This window comes from Vulpes lagopus, chromosome 2, assembly GCF_018345385.1.
Source record: "Vulpes lagopus strain Blue_001 chromosome 2, ASM1834538v1, whole genome shotgun sequence".
NCBI lineage: Eukaryota > Metazoa > Chordata > Mammalia > Carnivora > Canidae > Vulpes > Vulpes lagopus.
The window spans coordinates 57307177-57330172 of record NC_054825.1 but is presented as its reverse complement, the minus strand read 5'-3'; the positions used below and the strand labels follow the sequence as shown (position 1 = coordinate 57330172).

Below are 22996 nucleotides of genomic sequence, written 5' to 3'. Positions count from 1 at the left end.
GACCAAGGCAAACAGTTTCTATACTTTTGGACAAAGAAGCAATAAATCTCAGGAATTGACAGGATAAAGAACACTTATTCATGAACTTCAGTTAATAAGGAATTCTAAACAGAATTTGGGTAGGAATAGTAATCAGTAAAAAGCAACAGCCTTCTTGGCTCTGAATTCTCTATCCCCAGTAATAAGAATTTCTCCGTAATTTCCTGGTACAAGGAGGTCACCTGTCACATGGGAGATTTATTTCCTACTTTCTGGAGACCAAGGCAAGAAGGGTCAGTGTGTTCTTTTTTCACCAGTTTCTTCCGTTAACTTTTTAAAAATCAATATGCCAAAGTGGCATACTTTGAGGCAGTCTGTCCCTGTGCCTAATCAGGGTAAATGGTCAGTATGTGTAAAATACTTGGAACCATGGCTGGCTGTTAGGCAAGTGTGATCATGTTGCTCTCCGGGTTATTTTTTTCACTGTGAGTTCGTCTAAGACTTTCTCTCTGCTTCTAGTCTTACCTCCATCTATACCAGCCAAAGGGTGGGCACTGCAAAGCTTATATTGCCTTGCTCTGCTCATAACTGCACTCGGCAGTGGGGACAAATTTTGAACTCCTTGTCTTGGCTTAGAAAGGTTTTTCATAAACTAGCCACCTATTCAGCCTCAGCTGTTGCTGTTCCAATTTGAGATCTTCGATCTCCTGTGATCTGCCCTATTGAAAAATCCCCTCTCTCTTCTTGCCTTTAGAGCTTTTTATGTGCTATCCCTCTATCTAGAAAACTCTCCCCATTTCCTCCTTTCTCTAATCAGTGCTTCAGGTCTCAGCTTCAGTCATTTCCTCTGGGAAGTCTTGCCAGGCCTCCTCTTTCTTCCAAGCAAAAGCCAGTGAGCCTATAAAACTTGTGCAGGGAACAAAGGCTCCTTGTCTGTCCAGGGGAACGCTCCCCTCCCAACCCTACCCATGTTGTACCTGAGAGGGTGACAATTGAACAGGTATGCCCTGGAAAGCTAATTTAGGGATGGTTTTAACCTTATTGTTCCTTCTTTGTTCTTTTCTTGTAGGACCTCTCAACAGGGCCAGATTATTTCTTTGTAACTAACTGGATACTCCTTGAAGACCCTCTTTTTTATGTATGGGAGGCTATTTAGGGTTCCCTCCCAGATAGAAACATAGTGGCTAAGCACATTTCTTGGTCTTCTTTCTGTCACTTACTTGAGAAAAAACTCAGCTTGGTCTCAAGTTGTTCTATTCTAGCCCTTCCCAGTATGGGAGCAGATGTGGCCATCTGAAGTAGATTCTCTTCTCCTATTCCTAAATTAGAGTTTGTGGGCATTAGGTCAGTTGATGGAGGCCAGGCAGAGAGAGGAATGTGCATATCAAGCCCAAGAGCTGTGCATATCAAGCCCAAGAGCTGTAATGGGGCCCTTGCCACTCCCTGGGTACCCCAGGATCACGTGGCTAGATCTGGTGCTCAGTCCTTGACTTACCCATTTGAGAGGGCAGATGTTAGGCACTGGGTATGTCCCTGCTTATTTCTGAAGGCAGCACTCTGAGGTCAGTATGGGCACTTTTATTCATCATCATTGCAGTAAACAGGACTAACCCATAATCTGTTGATGCAGAAAGAGGGTGGGCAAGTACATCTCCTGGCCTATGTCTCCTGAAATTGGCCAGCACCTACTTAGCTTTGTACTGGATGTATAAGCACTCAGGGGTCTCAGGGGTGTTTTCTAGGTAGGAAAAGAAACTAAAATGAGGGCCCAGCCTTACTCTCTGTCCCTCTCACTGCCATCCACATCCTCCATTAAGTGGCTAAATTAGGGGGCACCTGGGTGGCACAGTTGGTTAATCGTCTGACTCTTGGTTTCAACTCACATTAGTGATCTCAGGGTCATGGGACTGAGCCCTGTGTTGAGCTCAGCGCTCAGTGTGGAGTCTGCTTGAGATACTGTCTTCTGCACCTCCCACTCATGCCTGCACATACCCTCTCTTTCCAAAATAAATTAATCTTTTAAAAAATTTTTATTTAAGTGGCTAAATTAGGTAAAAATGTAATTGCTTTGTAGAATGGTGTCATTTTTATTATATTTCCATATAGTGTATTACAATTTCAAAGTTTGACTGTAAGTTACTTGATTTATCAGGGAACTACTTGGTTATTAATATTTCTGAATATGCTCTTTTCTTTGTAATAGGAAGAAGAGGGAGGGCAAACAGTTTTAATATTGTTTTCCTCCTTCCAAACTTAGGTCAGCTATTGGTAGACTTCTTAATTTTGTGCTATTGAGCTGAACATTTTATATGCTCTTACCAGATCTGATGACACACAGAAATCTTTTAAAAATTGAGATAACTGACCTGTAGCATCATGTTAGTTGCAGGTATACAATATTGATTCAGTATATGTAATACTGGAAAATGATCACTATAATCAATCTAGTTGACATCAATCACCACACATAGCTACAAATTTTTTTTCTCTTGATTGAGAATTTTTAAGACTTACTCTCTTAGCAACTTTCAAAAATACAAGACTGTATTATTGACTATAGTCACTGAACATTACATTCCCAAGATTTATTTTATAACTGGATGTTTGTACCTTCTGACTGCCTTTACTCATTTTACCCACTCTGGACTCGTTGCTTCTGGCAACGACCAATCTGTTATCTATATCTGTGAGTTTGGTTTTGTTCTCACATATAATAGAGATCTTATAGTATTCACCTTTCTCTGTCTGATTTATTTCACTTAGCATAATACCCTTGAAGTCCATCCAAGCTGTCACAAATAGCAAGATTCCATTCTTTTTTATGGCTGAACAATATTCCCTTATGTATATACATCACACTTTCTTTATCCATTCATCCATTGATGGACACTTAAGTTGTTTCCACATCTGGGCTATTGTAAATAATGCAGCAATGAACACGAGGGTGCATAAACCTTTTCAAATTGCTGTTTTTGTTTTCTTTGGAAATACCCAGAAGTGAAATTCCTGGATCATATAGTAGTTGTATTTTTAATTTTTTTTTTTTTGAAGAATCTCCATATATTTTCCACAGTGGTAAAAACCAATTTACATTCCCACCAATAGTGCATGAGGTTTCCCTTTTCTCCACATCCTTGTCAATACTCATTTCTTTTCTTTTTGATTTTAGTTATTCTGACAGGTGTGAGGTGATATCTCATTATGGTTTGATATCCATTTCCCTCATTCTCAGTGATGTCAAGCATTTTTTCATGTACCTATTGGTCATCTGTGTGTCTTTTTGGAAAAAAATATTTATTCATATTTTCTGCCCATTTTTAAATCAGATTATTTGGTCTTTGCCATTGAGTTGCATGAGTTATTTTTTTATTTTTTTTTTTAAGATTTTACTTATTTATTTGAGAAGAGAAAGAACACATGAGCAGGGAGGGGAGGAGCAGAGGGAGGGACAGAAGCAGACTGTTGCTGAGCAGGGAGCCCAACTTGGGGCTTGATCCCAGGACCCTGGGATTGTGACCTGAGCCAAAGGTAGATGCTTAACTGATTGAGCTACCAAGGTGCCCTGAGTTGTATGAGTTCTTAATATGTTTGGGATCTTAGTCCCTTATCAGGGACAATATATCTCAAATATGTAACTTGTAAACATTTCATCCCATTCAGTACATTGCTTTCTCACTTAGTAGATGGTTTCCTTTGCTGTGCAGAATCTTTTTATTTTGATGTAGTCACACTTACATGCTTTTGCTTTTGGTATTTCTACTTTTGGTTTCAAATTAAAATCATTGCCCAGACTTAGGGCAAGGAGCTTACTGCCTATGTTTTCCTCTAGGGGTTTTATGGCCTCAGGTTTTAAATTCAAGTCATTTTTTAAAATATTTTATTTATTTATTCATGAGAGACACACAGAGAGAGGCAGAGACCTAGGGAGAAGCAGGGTCCCTGTGGAGAGCCTGACACAGGACTCGATCCTAGGACCCCGTGATCACGACCTGAGCCAAAGGCAGAGGCTCAACCACTGAGCCACCCAGGTGCCCTACATTCAAGTCTTTAGTGCATTTTGAGTTAATGTGTGTATGGTGCAAAGTAGTGTTCCAGTTTCATTCTTTTTGCATGTGGCTGTCCAGCTTTAGCAACATCATTTATTGAAGAGACTGTCCTTACCCTATTTTATATTCTTGGCTCCTTGTCATAAATTAATTAACTGTATATGTATGGGCTTATTTTTGGGTTCTCTACTCTTTTCCATTGTAATCTGTGTGCCTGTTTTTCATGCCTACACCATACTGCTTTCTTGCTGTAGTTTTGTAACACAGAAATCAGAGTTCGTGATGACTCTATATAAAACCCTAAAGACTCCACCAAAAAACTGTCAGAATTAACAAATTCAGTAGTTTCAGGATACAAAATCAATATACAAAAGTCAGTTGCAATTCTATACAATAACAAGCTATCCAGAAAGAAATATTAAAAAGACAATCCCATTTACCACTGCATACAAAAGAATTAAATACCTAGGAATAAATTTAGCCAGGATGTGAAAGACCTATATACTGAAAAATATTAAGGCACTGATGAAAAAATTGAAGAAGGCACAAATAAAAGATATTCCATGCTCATGGATTGGAAAAATTGGAATTGTTCAAATTACCTAAAGCAATCACAGATTCAATCTACTCTACATCAAAATTCCAAATGGTATTTTTCACAGACATAGAACAAAGAATTCTAAAGTTTATGTGGAATCACAAAAGACCCCACATAGCCCAAGAAGTCTTGGGAAAGAAAAACAAATCTAGAGTCATCACGAACTCTGAGAGATCCCCCCCCCCTAATTTTCTTGGACAAATATGATAAGAAAATCAAGAGCACAAGAGCCAGAGTCTTAGGAGAGGATGCAGGCACCAGTTTGAAAGAGGCGTGTCTGAGTTCTGGATAAAAAGCATGTGATCCAGAGGTCCCCAACTGTGTCAGCTGGCAGTGGGCACCTTCCATTTTTACCCCCCGAATGCACAGTTCTCCTCTCCATAGGGGAGATACAGTCTTTCACTGGGTTTTCCTCTGTAAGTATTTCAGAGACTACCCGTGTGATGTAAATCAGTCTCCCTATCTACCTGGGGGTTGTGCTTGCCTCACCTATGCTTCTTGCTCCAGACAGTCTCTGGAAGGCTGCTTTAGTGGTCACTCAACAGCTTTTGCAAGTAGTTGCCATCCCTGCCTTAAACAAGGAGATGAGTTCTTTCCCTAATAAAACCCTGGGGATGACAGGAGGGGTCACTTCAAGGCTCACATTCTCTCCTGCCTCCTATTGAGGCCAACTTGCTTTCTTTAATCCTTGCCTTTGTCTTTACCCGCTAATGTTTCTGACACTGATGCCCAATGTGTGGGTTTTTTTTCCCCATACCATCAAGCAATTCTTGGACACTAAATGGGCGTCCTACAGTTGAATTCAATGTTGACACTATCTATCTGGAGATTGTATTAAATTCCATAGGTTAAGGGCTTAGTCCTACAAGACTATCCCCCACTTACTTCAGAAACCAACTGCAAGTCCAAGTTTGTCATCTGTGCTTCTGACCTACCACCGATAGATTGGAGGTTCCAAGGATCCCCTCCTTGGGCTCAATTCATTTGCTAGAGCAGCTCACAGAACTCAGAGAAACATTTTATTTACTACATTATAAGTTTGTTATAAAAGGCTATATCACTAGATCAATTTGTTACAAAAGCCTATATATAAAAGGCTGTATAACAGCCAGCTGGAATTGATGCATGGGGCAACATATGGAGAAAGGACACAGTTTCTATGCTTTCTCCAAGTGTGCCATGTCCCCCCAATCCCCGTGTTCACCAATTTGTAAACTCTCTGAACCTATCATCTTGAGGGTTTGTTTTGGTTTTGATTTTGTTTTTTTAAAGAGAAAGAGTATGTGCATGTGGGAGAGGAGCAGAGACAGAAAGAGAGAGAAAGAGCGAGACAATCCTTGAGCAGACTCCTCACTGGAGTGGTGGCCCCAACATATGGGGCTCCATCCCAAGAATCTGAGGTGGTGACCTCAGCCATAGTCAAGAGTCAGCCACTGAACCGACTGAGCCACCCAGGCGCCCCCTCCTCTTGAGTTTTAATGGAGGCTTCATTACATAGGAACAATTGATTAAATCATTGGCTGTGGGTGATTAATTCCCCCTCTCTTCTCCTCTCCCTGAAAGTCATATGGGACTTAGAGCTCCGACTCTAATCAGAAGGCAGGTTCTCCTGGTTGGCAGGCACATTTCTAAAGTCACCTCATTCACATAATACAAGACACCGGGTCAATTTTATCACTTAGAAAATGCCAAAGGTGTTAGGAGCTTGGTGGCAGAAATGGGGATGAAGGCCAAATAAATAAATTTTTATTATAAATCACAGTATCACACCCAAGAAGTAAGGAATCCTCCCCTTTTCCCTTCTCATCCCTGCTAATATGTAGTTGCATCTTGCAGGCTGACGTTGCTTCAGACTCAGCCACCTTATCCTGGAGCACGATCTGGCTGTTTGCTTTGCATCTCCAAAATTGCCCTGAAGTATTCCAGAATAAAAATTCACCAATGTTTAATTTTGCCTCTCCTTTAAACATGAAACTGCTGGCAGTTTTGACATAGTGGTTTCCCTGGCTTCTGGCAACCAAGCAGTCAGAATTGGTGCATCAATCATTTTGGGTGGCTGCCCCGGAGGCTTGATTTGTCTGGAGTGGGGTGCAAGCATCACTGTAAGTCCACTTGCATGAGGTTGAGGAATTTCGCTGAACTCCTTCCAAGGAACAAGATGTTCAGGTGCCAGGGCCGTTGGCCCATGGGGAGATAGGAAGTGGAGATGCAGAGTACGGCACTGCTGCATTGTGCCTGTGTCCAGTGGGGGAAGGTGATGGAAGTGAGCAGCAGCAACTGGAGTAAACAGTAACAACCAAACCAAAAGAGCTGATTATTTTAGTTAGACACACAGTCTTAAAGAGGTTGGACTAGTAGTGTTGAGCCTAGTTACACCATGGGGCGAAAAAGTAAAGAAAGCATTTTTTTCCCCCTGGGAAGTATCTTCAAAGTGGTCTCAGCATTGTCAGCGAACCAGCTATGTGGGCCTGTGACCTTCACCGACACACAGGGCCCTGCACTTGGTTTAATGCTCTCCATTACCATCTCGAAATTCTTAAGTTTTTGACAAAGAGCTGTGTGTTTTAATTTTCACCAGACCCTACAAATTATTAAGGCAGACCTGGGCATTGATAAGAGATCATAAGAGATGGTGCCAGTACTCGTTGCCACTTCATTTGCCAGCAGTAGCTAAAATGAGCTGTCTTGGTGGAACATTGGAGGCTCTGGCTGCTGGTGTCACCACAGGGTCCCCTAGCAGGGCTGGTTCAGCATGGTCTAGCTCAGCACCACTGAAGCATGGGTGATTTTAATAAGCATAAGTAACTTTAGGGAAAGTGGGTGCCAGGGTCTTTGATATGGTCAACAAGGCCATGAACAGCAAACACCAGGTACAATGGCAGCTGGAGTTTGTTTCAGGAAGCTCTTGACTAGCCAGTGGAGGGTTCAAAAGAGCAATTGAGGAAAGGGGAATATGGCATCCTAGTAAGCACAGGAACATTCTGATGATTTATTATTATTATTTTTTTTTTAGATTTTATTTTTAAGCAATCTTTACACCCAATGTGGGGCTCGAACTCACAACCAGAGATCAAGAGTCGCATGCTCTTCTGACCAAGCCAGCCAGGCGCCCTTCTGGTGATGTCTTTAAAGGACAGGGAGGTGGTCCTGGTCCACAAAGTTTGTAAGTATTGGAGGTAGACTTCTGAAATTTTCACTTTTATCTCAGCTGGTGCAGCCCAAGGAAACATGGGTTCATGGGTTGTACAAGAACAGTGTAGATGCAATACAGATCTGTTCACCAAATTCTGATTCTGACTGAGGTAAAGCAAAAAAAAAAAAAAAAAAAAAAAAAAAGAACCCTAAGGCCTAGTTCCTATATTTGTAGTAGGGGTAAACATAGGTCTAGACTCTGGGCCTAAACTAGTAATGAGTAATGACAATAATGATGTCAGTTTATGTTAACCTGCCATTCTTGCTTCAAAATACTTCACGTATTTTGACTTAATTGAGCAGGAGAGCTAACCTATGAGATAGGTCAGGTGGGAATTATCTCCACTTTACAGATGAAAAAACAAACTGAAGTTGTCAGCTGACCTGTATTCTGGAATGTTGCAGGTAGAATGCAGGTTGGTTTGTGTTCTGGCCTCTCTAGACCAGTTATGGAAGTGCTTTCTTTATTATTATTATTATTATTTTTTAAATATTTATTTATTTAAGAGAGAGAGGGAGAGAGAGCAAGCTTGAGCGGGAGGGGACAGAGGGACAGAGAGCCTGATGTGGGGCTTGATCCCAGGACCCTGAGATCATGACTGGAGCTGAAGTCAGATGCTTAACTGACTGCACCACCCAGGTGCCCCACAAAGAATGCATTTAAAATCCTTACCAATTTCACCAAACCCAAAGTGAGATAACATGCAGAATCCAGTATGTTATTTTTGGGTTGAGACTTCACAATACAGAAAACTGTAATGCTTCATGGTTGCTGGGGGGCAAGATCCTATTAAGGAAAATCATCCACAACTACAAATGAGACAATGAGAGAGCAACATGTCCTCTGAAAATCATATCAGACACTTACAGCGTTGTCTAATATCTGCTAAGTCATCTGATTCAAAGACACGTAATCTTAGCTTATTATTTACCATTGATTGGGGCCCAGACCATAAAATTAATGCTCTTTGTAGATTTTTGTTCTGAATAGATGCAAACTTTCTGTAGATTTTTGTTCTGAATAGATGCAAACTTTCTGTAGATTTTTGTTCTGAATAGATGCAAAATAGATGCAAACAGATTCTAAACTTCTATTAGAAAAGATAGTCTGAAAGTTTAACAATTTATTTATCTTGTAAAATGTGAGCCAGGAAGTTTGTTTCTGTATTACTCTTGCCATTGGTTGTGTATTTGCCTATTCTCTTTGGAACCAGCTCTATCCTGCTGATTTCCTTAGTGATGTTAAGTACATCTTTAAAACATGCTTGCTATAAGTTTATGAGAACTATTTTAAACTCTTGAAATTTATAGTTTGATAGTTTGAACCAATATCACTAAAATTTCACTTGAAATAGTGTATGTTTTGGGTTAAAAAAGTACCATAAAAATCAAATCTGTTCATTACTATTATATTCTATGGTATATATGATTATTCCCAAGAAAGAGTCTTCAAGGCTTGTAATCATATTTGTATTGCATCAATAACCTTGAGTATCATTTTTCATAGTAAATGTACTTTTAAAAACCTTCATTATGAAGGATTTTGAGTATATACAAAAGTAGAACAGTAAAATGAATCTCCATGAACCCTTATACACCTTCAATAATTATCAATCCATTGGCCAGTCCTGCTCTACCCATACCTCCACTCACTGTTAATTTGAAGTATTCCCAGAAATTCTATCATCTTATCTATAAATATGTTCTTAAGACACATAAGCAAATCACTAAGTTCTTTTTGTAAACATTTATTTTTAAAAATTCATTTAAAATTTATTTTTAGTTATTTTTAAGTAGGCTATACACCCAGTGTGGAGCCCAACATGGAGCTTGAACTCACAACCTTGAGATCAAGACCCGAGCTGAGATCAAGAGTCAGATGGTTAACCAACTGAGCCACCCAGGTATCTCAGTAAAAATTATTTGAAATTGAAATATACTTGATACACTGTTACATTCATTTCAGGTGTACAACATAGTGATTTGACAACTCTACACATTATGCTATGCTCTCTACCCATGTAGCTACAATCTATCACCATACTACCCTATTATAATACCATTGGCTATATTCCCTGCACTGTACCTTGTATTCTCATGACTTATTCATTCAATAACTGGAAGTCTGTATCTCCCTCTCCTCTTTACTCATCCCTCTATGTCCTTCCCCTCTGGCAATCATCAGTTTGTTCTCTGCATTTATGGGTCCGTTTCTGCTTATTATTATTATTTTTTTTAGGTTCCACATATAAGTGAAATCATACGGGATTTGTCTTTCTCTGACTTATTTTACTTAGCATAATACTCTCTAGGTCCATCTGTATTGTCACAAAAGCCAAGATCTCATTCTTTTTTATGGCTAAAATTTCATTATATCTACATTCCATGTCTTCCTTCTTCATTCATCTATTGATGGACACTTAGGTTGCTTCTATATCTTGGCTACTGTAAATAATACTGTAGCAAACATAGAGATGCATATATCTTTTCAAATTAGTGCTTTTGTTTCCTTCAGGCAAATACCCAGTAGTGGAACTATTGGATTATATGGTATTTTTATTTTAATTTTTGAGGAACCTCTGTACTGTCTTCCAGAACGGCTGTACCAATTTACAGTCCCACCAACTATGTTCAAGGGTTCCCTTTTCTCCACATTCTTGCTGACACTTGTCAGATGGCTAAAATAAAAAAGACTGAAGTAACAAGTGTGATAACTCATTGTAGTTTTGATTTGTATTTCCCTGATTATGAGTGATGTTGAGCATCTTTCCATGTGTTTGTTGGCCATCTGTAGATCTTCTTTAGCAAAAGGTGTGTTCAGGTCCTCTGCCCATTTATAATCAGATTGTTTTTTAAAAAGATTTTATTTATTGATTGATTGATAGATTGTGGGCATACAAGTAGGTGGAGGGGCAGAGAGAGAATCCCAAGCAGACTCTGCTGAGTACGAGCCCAATGTGGGGCTCGATCTCATGACCTGAGCAGAAATCAAGAGTTGAATGCTTAACTGACTGAGCCACCCAGGCACCCAATTAGATTTTGAGGGAGTTTCTGTGTGTGTGTGTGTGTGTGTGTGTGTGTGTGTGTGTGTGTTAAATTGTACAAGTTTTTTTTTAATATGTATATTTTGGATACTAGCCCCTTATCAGATATGTCATTTGCAAATATCTTCTCCCATTCAGTAGGTTGCCTTTTCATTTTGTTGATGGTTTCCTTCACTGTGCAAAAGTTTTTGTTTTGGTAGAGTCCCACTTGGATGGGGTCAAGTCGTGGTTCTAGTGTTAACTAGCTGTGTAATCTTCAACTTCTCTGTCCTCATCCAGAAAACCGGGAAAATGCTAATCCTTATAATAGGCCTTTAAGGTAGGTAGTAAATAACGTTTCTAAAGCCCCTAAAACAGGGCTCAGCACATGGCAAGCACCAAGTAAATATTAATGAATAACAAAAGGGAATGATTTTGTTTTTCAGGTTTTCTTTCAGACCTTACCCAGATGCATGCAATTTACATTCTCATAATAATAGTGTGCAATTTTGTAATTTGTATTTTTTACCTGTAATTAGTCTTTATCTTCTAATTGCTCTCATATTCACTTCTCTATGAGTCTCACATTGATTTTACATTGTTTAATATTTCATAATAGGCTACTTTATTCACCTCTTCCTCTAGTGCAGATATTTAGGTTATTTCCAGTGTTTTGCTATTGTAGAGAGGCTACATCTTATGTAGAAGTGACCAAAGAAAGTGAGAAGTTCCAGAAGTGTTGTCAGGGAGCCAAAGGGAAGAAGGGGGAGTGATTGAGGGTGGGGAATGTGGTAAAAGAACATGTGAGCTCCCCACACTGCCCCAATTAAACAAAAAGTAGGTGCTCCTTTAATAGGAACAGATGTTGAAGCCACTGAACCTGGAATCCAAAATGCTCTGAGTATGGACACCCAGCTCATCAGTATTGTGGCATTTAGCACTCTGCACCTTGGTGGCTTGGCCAGAGCCCATGGGTCCCAGCTTGTCTTGTGGAACTATGGAATTTGGAGAGCAAACACTAACCACGTGGAAGGAGTTGTTCTGTTTGCCTAAACTGCCACAGAGGTGGGGTTGATAAATTTGCTCAGGAAAAATTCTACCATTCCCAGGAGAAGTAGAAGGAGAGAGGAGAGAGAGCTTGTGAAACCCATGGAAGAATCTAGAATTGAAGCCGCAAGGCAAATAGTTGGCTGCTCTGACCCTTTATCTCTAGAAGCCAAGCTCTATAGTTTTGCCTGAGGATGGCCAGGACCTGGTAGTCTAGCTCCATGTACAAAATTGCCTTTGACATAAACTCTATATTTGGCAAATATCTGTTCCAAAATCTTTGATTCTAGTCCTCTGTTCTATGTATTGGCCTTGGCCACATTCTTCATATATTCTCATATTAGGGTATCTAAAGCCCAGGCAAAGGAAACCCTCACTGAGTACTATATTTGTTTAAGAAGTGAAGGGTTTTTATAAAAATTCATGCATAGTTCCTTTGAACTCCATAATTTGTTTTCTCTTTCTGTATAATGTAACCCTGGTCTCATCAAATCACACTAACATTTGCTTCATTTATTCCCTGGCCGACTACTGCACACTACATCCCCCTGTGCCTCAGTGAATGAGGCATGGGAAGGTGGGTAGAACAGAGTAGAGGGGCTCTCTCCATATTCTGTGTCATTTCCCTCCTCCTGTTTCTCTCTTCTCTTTGTATAATACTTACTAGATTCTTTTAAAAATATTTTATTACTTGAGAAAGAGCACAGGGGGGAGGGGCAGAGCGAGAAGAAGAAAGAGGCTTAAGCAGATTCCACACTGAGCATGGAACCCAATGTGGGCCTTGATCTCATGACCTCAAGATCACAAACTGAGCTGAAACCAAGAGTCGGACGCTTAACTGACTGAGCCACCCAGGTGCACCAATACTTACTAGATTTTTTTTTAAAAGATTTTATTTATTCATGAGATATACAGAGAGAGAGAGAGAGGCAGAGACACATAGAGGGAGAGGCAGGTTCCATACAGGGAGCCTGATGTGGGACTCAATCCGGGGTCTCCAGGATCAGGCCCTGGGCTGAAGGCGGCACTAAACCACTGAGCCACCCAGGCTGCCCCTTACTAGATTTTAAAGCCTTTTTATTTTTAACAAAAAATACATTCAGACTGCTTTTATCTTTTAATAAAAAGGTATGTTCACACTAACAGAAAAGCTGCAAAATTAATGCAAAAAATCCCACATACATTTCATTCAGATTCCCTAAATGTTAACATTTTGCCATTTATGCTTTCTCATTTTCTCTCTCTCCTTCTCTCTCTCCACCCTGCTGTACACAAATATTTTCGCTGTATCATTTGAAAGTAGGTTTCATACTCCTACCTCTTTCTCCCTACCCCTTAAGACTTCAGTGTGTATTTTGTACCAAATGAAGGAAATTTTACCTTGATACTATACTTTCATCTAACATAGTCCATATTTTAATTTTGTCAATTGTCCCATTTTATATATATTATATAGTGTTTCTTTATAGAATATTTTTAATTTGTAGAACATTTTCTACCTAGTACCTTTCTTGTCCTGGTGCAAGATCATGTGTTGCATTTAGTTGTCAAATCTCTTTACCCTGCTTTACCTGGAGCACTTGTTCAGCCTTGGGCTTTGGAGAGATTTTTTTATTTTTTAATTTTATAATTATTAATTAATTAAAAGTGGGCTCTATGCCCATTTTGGGGCTTGAACTCATGACCCTGAGATCAAGAGTCACACAACTAAAAAAAAAAAAAGTCCTACACTTTACCAACTAAGCCAGCCAGGCACCCCAGCTTTGAAGAGATTTTTAAAGAACACAGGATATTTATTTTATAGAATGTTGTCTCAACCTGAAGCAGCCTGATGTTTCCTCATATTGGGTTCAAGTCTGGCTGGGACATTGTATAAGAAAGTATGTGTCCTTCTCAAGGTGGGGCATCTGGAGGCATACAATATCTGTTCCTTACTGGTGTTAATCATCCAAGTCAAGGTGTTGTCTAGTTTTTCCACTGTATTATTAATATTTTAACCTTTGCTGTTAATAAATAATCTGGGGCGGGCACCGTAAGGTCAGGCAGATACCTTGTTTTTTTTTTAAACTTCCACTCTATGTTTAGAATCCATTGATGATCCGTGCACGAACCAATCTTTTACTGGGGTGGTTGCAAAATGATGATTTTCTGATTCTATCATCCCCTTCATATTTATCAATTAGTCTTCAACTGTAAAGAAAGGGTCTCTGTCCTCTCATTTGCTTGTCCGTCCTTCCATCTGCCCATCTGTCCGTCCATCCATTCATCCATCCATCATCTCTCAAACTATCATATCTATTTATTAGTATGAACCCATGAATTCCTAATTTAGTCAATCTGTTATAACCTGGGACACCTGGGTGGCTCAGTGGTTGAACGTTTACTTTTGGCTCAGGTCGTGATTCTGTGTCCAGGAATCAAGTCCCACATCAGGTTCCCTGCATGGAGCCTCTGCCTGTGTCATGAATAAATAAATACAATCTTAAAAACACTTATTATAATCTATTACTGTCCTAATATATTTTAACACTCCAGTTGTTTCAGATCAGTCCCTTCTAGCTGGCTCTTGTGTTTTTAACACACTTTCATCATTTTCTGGAGCATTTTTCTTACTTTCCGGCACAGCAGGATATTTCAGTCTCATCTTATACCTTTCTTAACCCAGCCCTGGAATCATCCACGGCTCCAAGTTGCCACGATTCTTTTTAGGGAAGAATGATATTTAGAAAGCAAAATGTAGGGACTAGGTGTGCTAATAGTTCTTGGGGTATTGTTATTTCTAGGCTCTTTCAGTGGATTGATCTAGAGGAAATGTATGTATATAATGTTTGACAATGGTTTCTAAAATTTATATATATATTTACTATTATATATATACTATTTTATACATATATTTACTATTATATAATATATATGCTATCTATATGATTTTTTAGAAGCCATGATTTCACTTTAATGATTTCAATTCCAATTTTACCCCAGGGTTCTTTTTTTTTTTTTTTTTAAGAGTTATTTAATTTATTTTAGAGGAATTGTGAGCAAGGGGAGAGGGAGTAGAGGAGAGAGAGAGACAGAGAGAGAGGCACACTCCCTGCTGAGCACAGAGCCTGACATGGGGCTCAATCTCAAGATCCCAAGATGACGCCCTGAGCTGAAATCGAGAGCTGGACACTTATCTGACTGAGCCACCCAGATGCCCCTACCCTACAGAGTTCTTTGGCTTTTCTCATCCTACATTTATATTTCCTAGAACCACAGTGAGAAACCCAACCCAGTTCCTAAGAACATAAACATGTTTTTTATATTTTTTTCATTTCCTAAGACCTATAATTTTGCATAAAAGAATTTTCATTTGCATGCTTAGCCACTGCAAAAAAGCAAACTTACTAAAAACAATTCAAGATTTGTTTGTAGTTCTATTGTCTTTAGCCTACATGTACCTAGTCCAAGTGCTGCATTCAGTCACTTGGGTTAGATCTTCCAACTACCACCTTCAGTGTGGCAATGTTAGTCTATTAAAGTAAATCCACCTATTCCTATTTGTGTTTAGTTTTATTCCCCTATCCCTTGCTATTTAATTTTATTTTTTTGACATGGGTGTATTACCATATTTTTTATTTTTTTTAAAGATTTTATTCATGAGACACACACACACACACACAGAGAGAGAGAGAGAGAGAGAGAGAGAGAGAGAGGCAGAAACACAGGCAGAGGGAGAAGCAGGCTCCATGCAGGGAGCCCAAGCTGGGACTCGATCCTGGGTCTCCAGGATCACGCCTTGGGCTGAAGGCAGGTGCTAAACCACTGAGCCACCTGGGCTGCCCAATATTTCTAATAATCAAAACCATTCCACAAAGATATACTCAGAGTTGTGTGCCTTCCATATAATTTTCATTGTTTTCCTCCTCTCCATTCCTTTCTAAGTTAACCACTTTATTTTTATGGTTTGTCTTTTCTGTATTTCTCAGCAAAAAAGAAAATCATATACATGTATATTTTCTTATTTTCCTTTGCTTTTTTGAACTGAAGTCTACCTGACATATTAGTTTCAAGTGTAAAGTATAGTGATTCAATAGTTACTAACATGAAATGCTCACCATAAGTGTAGTCACTGTTGGTCACAATACAAAGTTATTACAATATTAATGACTATATTCTCTATTTTGTACTTTTAATCCCTGACTTATTTATTTTGTAACTGGAAGTTTGCACCTTGTAATGCCCTTATTCCATCCATCCCCTAATGCTTTACCCATATGGCACCTACCACTCTTTTCTCTATAATTATGAGTCTGTTTATTTTTTTAGATTGTACATATAAATGAAATCACATGATATTTATACCTCTTAGTCTGACTTATTTCACTTAGTATGATACCCTCTAGGTCCATCTGTGTTATGAATCATAAGATTTCATTCTTTTCTATGACTGAGTAATGTTCCATTGTGCATATCACAACTTCTTTATTCATCTATTGATCGACACTTAAGTTGCTTCCATATCTTGGATACTTTATAAATTATAAATAGTGCTGCAATAAACATAGTACTGCATAAACCTTTTTGAATTAGTGGTTTTGTTTTCTTTGTAAATACCCACAAGTAGAATTTTTGGATTCTATGGTACTTCTATTCTTAGTTTGTTTTTTTTTTTTAAGAAATTCCCTATTGTTTTTTAGAGTGACTACACCAATTAATATTCCCACCACCTGTGCCCAAGGGTTCCTTTTCCTTCACATTCTCACAAACACTTGTTATTTCTTGTCCTTTAGATCTTAGCCATTCTGAAAGATGTGTTTTTGATTTATATTCCCTGATAATTAGTAATATAGAGCATGTTTTCCTGTGTCTGTTGGCCAACTGTATGTTGTCTTTGGCAAAATGTCTATTCAATTCCTCTGTCCATATTTTACTTGGATTGTTTGTTGTTTGACATTGAGCTGTATTAACCCCTAATGAGATTTATCATTTGCAATTGTCTTCTCTGATTCAGTAGGTTGCCTGTTCCTTTTGTATGTTTTCCTTTGCTGTGTAAAAGTTTTTAGTTTGCTGTAGTCCTTGTTTTTGCTTTTTTTTCTCTTGGTGCAGATTGTTACTGCACCAAGGCCAATGTCCATGGGTTTCCTATCTATGATTTTTTAAGGAGTTTTATGATTTGAAGTCTTACATTTGGTCTTTAATTGACTTTTAGTATATGTATAGTGTAAGACAGTGGTCCAGTTTCATTCTTTTTCATGTAACTATCCAGTTTCCCCAGCACCATATATTGAAGAGACTGTCTTTTTCCTCACTGTATATTCTTGCCTCCTTTGTTATACGTTAATTGGCCATATAAGCATGTGTTTATTTCTGGACTCTTCTGTGGCATTAATCTATGTATCTATTTTTGTGCCCATACTCTAATGTTTTGATTACTATAACTTTGTGTTATAGTTTAAAATCTGGGATTGTGATACTTCTAGCTTTGTTCTTTTTCATGATTGCTTTGGCTATTCAGGGTCTTTTGTGATTCCTTACAAGTTTTAGGATTATTTGTTCTAGGTCTGTGAAAAATAGTATTTTAATAGGGATTACACTAAATCTGTAGATGGCTTTGGGTGTATGGACATTTTAACAATATTCTTCCAAACCATGAGCATAGAATATCCTTTAATTTGTGTTTTCTTCAATTTTTTCATCACTGTCTTAGTTTTTAGAGTATAGGTTTTCATCTCCTTAATTAAATTTATTCCTAGGTATTTTGCTCATTTTCTTGCAGTTGTAAATAGAATAACTTTCTACATTTCTCTTTCTGCTATTTTGCTATTAGTGTACAGAAATGCAACAGATTTCTATATATTTGTATTCTGCAACTTTACTGAATTCACTTATTCTAATAGTTTTTTGGTAGAGTCTTTAGGGTTTTCTATAGATAACATCATGTCATCTACAAACATTGACAGTTTTATTTCTTACCAATTCAGAGGACTTTTACTTATTTTTCTTGTCTGATTACTGTGGCTAGAACTTCCAGTACTATGTTGCATAACAGTGGTAAGATTGTCTTGTTCCTGATCCTAGAGGAAAAGCTTTCAAGTTTTCACCACTGAGTATAATGTTAGCTGTGTGTTATATATGGCCTTTATTATATTGAGGAATATTCCTTCTTTTTTAAAAAGATTTTTAATTTATTTATTCATGAGAGACACAGAGAGAGGCAGAGACATAGGCAGAGGGAGAAGCAGGCTCCATGCAGGAAGCCTGATGTGGGACTTGATCCTGGGGATTCCTGGATCATGCCCTGAGGCAAAGGCAGACGCTCAACCACCCAACCTCTTTCATTACTGATTTTATTTATTTGCGTCCTCTTTTTTTTTTTTTCTTGATTAGTCTGGCTAAAGGTTTACCAATTTTTGTGTATCCATTCAAAGAACCAGTTCTTGGCTTCTCTGATCTTTCCTAATTGTTTAAAGTCTCTGTTGCGTGTAATCTTTATTATTTCCTTTCTTCTATGAATTTTGGGATATATTTGTTTTTCTTTTTCTTATTCCTTTAAGTGTAAGGCTAGACTATTTGAGATTTTTACTGTTTCTTGAGGTATGCCTGGATCTATAAATTTTCCCCTTAGAACTGCTTTTGCTGCATCCCAAATATTTTGAGATGTAGTGTTTCCATTTTCATTTGTCTCCAGGTATTTTGTAGTTTCATCTTTCATTTCTTTGTTGACCCATTCACTGTTTAGTAGCACCAGTTCTTTTCTAGGAATGAGTTCCTAGTTTCAAACCATTGTGGTCAGAAAAGATGCTTGATAGGATGTCAGTTTTCTTAAATTTATTTAAATTTGTTTTGTGGCCTAATGTGATCTATCTTGAAGAATCTTCCATTCTTTCCACTTGAAAAGAATTTGTATTTTGCTGTTTGGGGATGGAGTTTTCTAAATATATCTGCTAAGTCCATCTGATCTATGCCATTCAAAGACACTGTTTATAAATTTTTCTGTCTGGATGATCTATCCATTGATGCAAATGGGATATTCAAGTCCCCTACAATTATTGCATTACTGTCAACTTCTCCATTTGTGTCTTAGTATTTGCTTTATATTTTTAGGCGCTCTTTTGTGGAGTGCATAGATATTTATAATTGTTATGTACTCTTGTTGAATTAATCCCTTTATCATTATGTAATGCCCTTCTTTGTTACTTATACAGGTTTTTTTTTTTTTTAAGATTTTGTTTATTTATTCATGACACACACACAGATAGAGGCAGAGACCTAGGCAGAGGGAAAAGCAGGCTCCTGCAGGAAGCCCAATGCAGAACTCGACCCCAGGACTCCGGGATCATGCCCTGAGCCGAAGGCAGATGCTGAAACTGCTGAGCCACGAGGTGTCCCCAGTTTTTGTTTTAATGTCTATTTTACCTGATAGAAGTATTGTTACCTAAGCTTTATTTTTCCCCCTTCCATCTGTGTGGAGTATCTTTTTCCATTCCTTCGATTTCCATTTGTATGTGTCTTTAGGTCTGATATGAGTCTCTTGTATACAGCATATAGATAGGTTTTTAAAAAATTCATTCTTATACCCTATATCTTTTGATTTGTGCAATTAGACTATTTATATTTAAAGTAATTATTGATAGGTATTAGACTTCCTGCCATTTTGTTCATTGTTTTCTAGCTGTTCTTGTAGTTCTTCTCTGTTCCTTTCTTCTTGTTCTCTTACCTTATGATTTCCTTTCTTTAGTGTTTTGCTTGGCTTTCTTTCTCTTTATTTTTTGTGCATCTATTATAAGTCTTTGGTTTGTGGTTGCCATGGTGTTCATACATAACATCCATTATATGCTGTAGTTGATGCTAAGTTGGTGATCAGTTAAGTTCAAACACATTCTAAAAGAACTACTTTTTAAACTCTCCCACATTTTATGTATATGATGTCGTATTTTATATTTTCTTATTTTGTACATCCTTTGACTAAGGATTACTAGTTGTAACTGATTATATTACTTTTATGTTTAGCCTCCATATTAGTTTTCTAAGTAATCTACTTCTTTAACTTAGTGTCTGCTTTTACTGATGTATTTTTTCCTTTTATGATTTTCTTCTAGTCATGGCTTTTTCTTTCCACTTGAATTCCCTTTAACATTTCTTATAAGGCTGGTTTAGTGGTGATAAACTCCTTTAATTTTTGTGTGGGAAACTCTTTGTGTGTGTGTGTGTGGGGGTGGGGAAACTCTTGATTTCTTCTTCAATCCTGAATGATAATCTTGCTGGATAGAGTACTCTTACTTTAGGTTTTTTTCTTTCAACACTTTGAATATATCATACTCAATATATATGAAAATATATATATATATATATATATATATATAAATATAACATACCTTTCTGGCCTGTGAATAATATATATATATATATATATATATATATATATATATATATATATATATATATATATATATATATATATATATATAAATATAACATACCTTTCTGGCCTGTGAATTTCTAGTGAAAAATCATTCTATAATCTTATGAGGTTTTCCTTATACATAACTGTTTGATTTATCTTGCTGCATTTTAAGATTTTATTTTTATTTATTTTTGCCTTTTTAATTATCTAAATCTTGTTGTGGACTTCTTTGGAATTCATCTTGCTTGGCACTCCATATGCTTCCTGGACTTTGAGGTCTCTTTCCTTTCCCAAATTAGGAAAGGTTTTAGCTATTATTTCTTCATTTTTTAAAAAGATTTATTTATTTATTTATTTATTTATTCATAGAGAGATAGAGGCAGAGACACAGGCAGAGGGAGAAGTGGGCTCCATGCAGAAGCCCCACGCGGGACTCAATCCTGAGTCTCCAGGATCACACCCCAGGCTGTAGGCAGCGCTAAACCGCTGTGCCACCAGGGCCGCCCAGCTATTATTTCTTCAAATACAGTTTTTTGCCCCCTTCTCTCTCTCCTTCTGTGACTCCTATTTTGCAAATGTTAGTACACTTGATGTTGTCACAGAGGTCACTTACCCTATCCTCATTTTTTAAAGTTCTTTTTCCTTTTTGCTGTTCAGCTTTACTCTATCTTCCAGCTTAGTGATTCATTCTTCTGCATCCTGTAATCCTCTATGGACTCCCTCTATTGTATCTTTCATTTCTGTTATGTGTTCTTCAGTTCTGACTGGTAACTTCTTATATTTCCTATCTTTGTTGAAATTCTTACTGAGTTCATTCACTCAAGTCCAATGAATATATTTCCTTTACTTTGAACTCTTTATCAGGTAGATTTCTTCTATTTTGTTTAGTTCTTTTAGTAGTTTTTATTCTTATTTCACTTAGAAAATATCCCCCTGTCTCCTCATTTTGTCTGATTCTCTTTATCTCTGTGTATTAGGTTTGTCATTTATATCTCTAGGTCTTAAAAGTAGTAGCCTTATGTAGAAGGCACCCTGTGGTGGTTTGTAGTGAAATCTTCCCTGGTCACTAGAACCAGGCACTCTAGGCATGTCCCCTGTGTTGGCTGCATTTCTGTTGTGCCTTCCTGTTATGCGTGAGCCACAACTGTGGCTGGCACTCTTGTGGACAGGGCTTATCTCCTGCATGGCTGGCTGAGAAGCCCTACTGCAGCCACTGCAGCTCCCCTGGTGGATGGGGCCAGCCCTCAACCTGGCTATATGCAATGATTGGTCACAATTACTGCAGATGTACTGGTAGGAAGGGTGTGCTCCAGCCATGGCTAGTTGAGAGGCCTGGCTGTAGCTACTGTGGGAACATTGGTGGTGAGGTTAGCTTCCCACCTCCTTAGGGCAGGAGTTGCTTTGGAGGGGTACCAGTCCTGGCCAGGGCTGCCCACTGGGTCTTGTGGGGGCGATAGTCACTTTGAGGGGATGCCAGTCCCAACTGAGGTTGCCCGCCAGTTATGGCAGGACAGGAACTTGCTGAGGTGGGGAGATTGTCTGGGGTGGGCTTGCAGGGGAATGCTGGGATGGGAAAAGTAGTGCTAGCAAGGTAGATGGAGAGCGTTGGAAGTGGCTTCTAAGCACCTGGCTATCTAGGCTGAAGGAGGCCAAGAAAAATGGCACCTGCCAGCACTTCCATTCCTGGGGAAATCTTCTGTAGATCCTTTCCCCTCTGTCACACATTCTGAAATGGCCAATAAATCTCCTTCACCTATAACTCTGGTGCTTTTCAAACTGCTACTTCTGTGCTGCGCCTCCCACCATGTGAGAGTGTGCTGGCTCTTTAAAAGCAGGGACTCAGTTTCCCATGGGCCTCTGCCCTCCTGACCTTCAGCTCCCCTGCTTCTAATCATCAGGCACAGAGTGTATATGGGATGCTCAGTGTGCCGCTTGGTCCTCTTGCTCTCCTTTGGTTGCCCCTTGTTAGTAGCCATACCTGTGGTTTGGTTTCCCTCCTACCTTTTGGGACGTGGCCTTCTCTGTATGACTTTAGCTGTGGAAAACTTGCTCTGCCTACCTTCAGGTCATTTTCAGAGTGAGTTGTAACACATGTAGGTGTTGCCTCAAAATAATGGAAATAAAGATACTGTGTGGGAAGTGGTGTACTCAGGATCCTCCTACTCTGCCCTCTTTTCTCTATCCCTCAGTTCTTTTTCCTTTCTTATGAAGAAGAGGTAGTGTGCTTTTTTTTCACTTGACTACATATCCTGGGATTCATTCCATCTCAGCTTAGGGAGGTCTTCCTCATTCCTTGTGACAGCTGCAGGGTATCTGCTTTGTTGCTGTACCATAGTTCAAGCCTCTCCTGTTTGGCCATTTTTTTTTAAAGATTTTATTTATTTATTCATGAGAGACAGAGAGAGAGAGAGACAGAAAGAGGGAGAAGCAGACTCCATGCAGGGAGCCCGATGCGCGACCCAATCCTGGGACTCTAGGATCACGCCCTGGGCTGAAGGCAGCGCTAAACCGCAGAGCCCCCTGGGCTGCCCTGTTGGCCATTTTAAAAAGTATGTTGCAGTTATAAATAATACTGCACTGAATAAACTGTACACTTTTTGGAATTGTTGAATATAGAATTTCAGTGCAAATTCCTACAAGAGTTGCTGGATCAAAGGATAAATGTATATGTAGTTTTCTTAGATATCACCAAATTATATAGGAATTCACCCATGTTGTCTTCTAC

At 38.6% G+C, this 22996-nt stretch overlaps 1 protein-coding gene across 2 annotated transcripts in view; it reads left to right on the top strand.

Annotated features, from left to right (window-relative positions):
• GCNT3 (glucosaminyl (N-acetyl) transferase 3, mucin type) overlaps window positions 1–22996 on the top strand; it is a 52775-nt gene that overhangs the window by 2733 nt on the left and 27046 nt on the right. For both annotated transcript variants that reach the window (XM_041743975.1, XM_041743976.1), the window contains exon 2: window positions 7637–7786. The gene's annotated coding sequence lies outside the window, so the exon portion shown is untranslated. The remainder of the gene's footprint in view (window positions 1–7636; window positions 7787–22996) is intronic.